Here is a 2840-nt window from a genome sequence, read left to right as displayed (position 1 = left end):
GCTTTGCCACATTTGCTCTCTTTTTTTCATGGTGAATGATTTCTGCTGCCAGGGTGGCTCCTGCTCGGAGTTCTACTCCCAGTGGAGTCCCGGAGTCTCCTCAGCAGGCCTTTGCAGTGAGTTCTGAGCCAATGTGTGGCTCTGCTGCCATCCCAAATCTGCCCTTCCCTTGCCCAGCCTGAGTGCAAGTGGGGCATGTGCTGGGCATGGCTGGAGATTTTCATGGCCAAAATCCTCCTGCATTTACATCTGCTCCTGGCTTTGGGTGGCACAAATCACAAAACACCCACTGCAGTTGACAAATGGCATTTCCTGCAGATTGCTACAGCCGCACTGCTGATCGACAAACACACGAGAATCCATTTCATCCATTGGAAAATGTCATTTATTACAAATTGCTACACCCACTCTGACAATACAGAACTATACAAATCTCAATTTAGGTTAAAACCAGGAATTTATTAGATTATTACAACCAGTCTAGGTAAAAATATACAAATACCAACTTCAGTTAATAAAACTTCATTTATTGCCAACCTCTACAGCAACTCACTATACACAAAGATCAATTACGTGTTTAACAACTTAATTTATTACATATTTCTACAAGTGTAGAGCCCATATAGAAATACAAAACTATGCATTCCCTCCCCAAGTAACCTTGTACCAAGAACTCAACCAATAGAATTACAGAATTATAGATCTCCATACATGTTTACATAGAACTAAATACATATATACAGAAAAATGTATATAAATACATATATAAATATAAGAATCTACAGAAGGAAATATAAATTAAATATTACATATTTTATACAATACAAAGAGATATATAACACAAACCTATCTATGAATATTCAAATATCACCACCAAGTTAAATATCCATACAAATGCATCAGTACAAATATACAGCCATACATCTGGATACATAGGTAAAAATAATTGCACACACAAATGGATCAATATACATATAAAAATATAAAAATAGACGCATCTACTGAGACAAATAACAAAATACCTATTTAAAGAGCCATATACCTCTGGCTGCATCAACAGACATAGATAGCAACAGAACTGTAGACATAAGAAACAGAACTAAACACAGATATAACAACTGACATGTACACTAAGATACAAATATACACATAGAACATATATGTATATATACATAGCATACATCCATAAATACAACAGACATATAGAAATATTCCTATACAAATAGCAGCCTACATATGTACATATCTATATAAAAATCCCTGTCTAGGTGCAAGCCCATACATCTTTAAACAGAACAGCAAGCAGAGGGATCCCAGCTGCCCCATCTTCAAAGCCTCTCCCTCGGGCTCTTCCTCCCGTGCAGAGCAGCTCTCCTGGACAGGGACGGCAGATGGCACAGCTGGGAAGCAAAGGGAGCACTGAGTCAGTATGGGGACGTTTTCCTTGGCAGCAGCTGCACTTTCATCAGGGAAGGGAAGATCTCAGAGCCTCCCCAGGAGGATTAGAAAGAAAAAGCAGCCGAGCGGGCCAGGCTGTGGTGAGCGCAGCCGCGGCGGGACTGTCCCGCAGCCCCGGCAGCCCGGCACAGCCGGCACAGCTCCCGGGCCCTGCCGGCACAGCTGCCTTGCCCAAGGACAGCCCCTGTGCCGGCCGGGGCAGCTGCGCTGAGCAGCCCCAGCACGGGCAGGGCCCGCTGCTGCCCCGCCGGGCAGTGCCCACGGCCACAGCCCACGCCACCCTCAGCCCCACCCTGCCTCCCCGGCCCTGTGGCCTCACCCGGGCTCTCTCCAGCGTGGCAGCAGCAGGTCCCCGTTCCCTGCTCTTGCTGCTGGCCTTCAGCTTCTCCCTGCTGGCTCCCGTCAGTCTCCGGCTGTCCTCAAGGTCTTCACTGCAGCTGTGGCAAAAGCGGAGGCTCTGCAACTGGTTCCAAGGCCTGGCAGAGCTGCAGTCCCGGAGCCCTCTGTGCTCCCTGCCGGCCCCCTCCATCCCCTCAGCCCCGCCATGCTCTCGGAAAACCCCCAGCCCCCTTCAGTTTCTTCAGCCCCTCACAGTCCTCTCAGCCCCTCAGTCCCTTCTGACCCATCCCGTCCCCCTAGACCCGCCACCCCTCGGCCTGTGCCACTTCCCTGTCACCTCAGTGCCACCATCGCCCTCGGCTGCCCCACAGCCCTCAGCCCCAGCAGCACCTCAGGGTCACCGTCCCTTCAGCGTCACCGCCCCCTCAGCCCCCTCAGTCTCACCGTCCTTCAGCAGCTCCTCAGGGGACAGTGCCTGGGGCCACCGGCAGCTCCCACCGCTCCAGGGACACCCGGGGCTGGAACTGCTGCTCCGCCCGGCCCGGCCGCCAGCTCGGACCGGCCGCCAGCTCGGACCCAGCACAGGGAGAGGGGACACAGGGGGCATGGGGGAAAAGCAAGAGGTGAGGGAGGAAGCAGAGCGGGGGAAGAGGTTAAAAAGAGGCCTACACCTATACAGATACCAATCTAGGTAACTAAACCCCCATATATCAATATAAATAGGCCTATCTACAAATATAACTATAGATATGTAAATGTAACTATACACATGTATAAATGCAACTATGGGCATCTACAACTATAACTGCATATCTAAAAATATAAATATATACACCTAAAACTAAAAATAAATTAACTAGACAAATCTCTGTCTATATAGATAGATAAATATAACTACATAAACCTATAAATACAACTACGTATATCAATAAATACAGCAATACACATCTAGAAATATAACTAGAGACAGAGGAATTCTACCTGCCCAATGGTCACAGGTTCTCCCTCTGTCTCTTCCTGGTGCACAGGGCAGCCCTCCTGGA

At 48.4% G+C, this 2840-nt stretch overlaps 1 long non-coding RNA gene across 1 annotated transcript; it reads right to left on the bottom strand.

Moving 5' to 3' along the window:
* Positions 1 to 1174: 1174 nt before the first annotated feature.
* On the bottom strand, positions 1175 to 2350 carry LOC137465793 (uncharacterized). The gene is made up of 3 exons (XR_010994835.1): positions 2242 to 2350; positions 1778 to 1895; positions 1175 to 1400 (listed from the first exon to the last, which is right to left on the bottom strand). It is a non-coding gene; the product is annotated as an uncharacterized lncRNA (long non-coding RNA).
* Between the last annotated feature and the right edge of the window lie 490 nt (positions 2351 to 2840).

Source organism: Anomalospiza imberbis, unplaced genomic scaffold, assembly GCF_031753505.1.
Source record: "Anomalospiza imberbis isolate Cuckoo-Finch-1a 21T00152 unplaced genomic scaffold, ASM3175350v1 scaffold_110, whole genome shotgun sequence".
Classification (NCBI taxonomy): Eukaryota; Metazoa; Chordata; class Aves; order Passeriformes; family Viduidae; genus Anomalospiza; species Anomalospiza imberbis.
The sequence above is the reverse complement of the archived record's forward strand: the minus strand, read 5'-3'. Positions and strand labels throughout refer to the sequence as shown.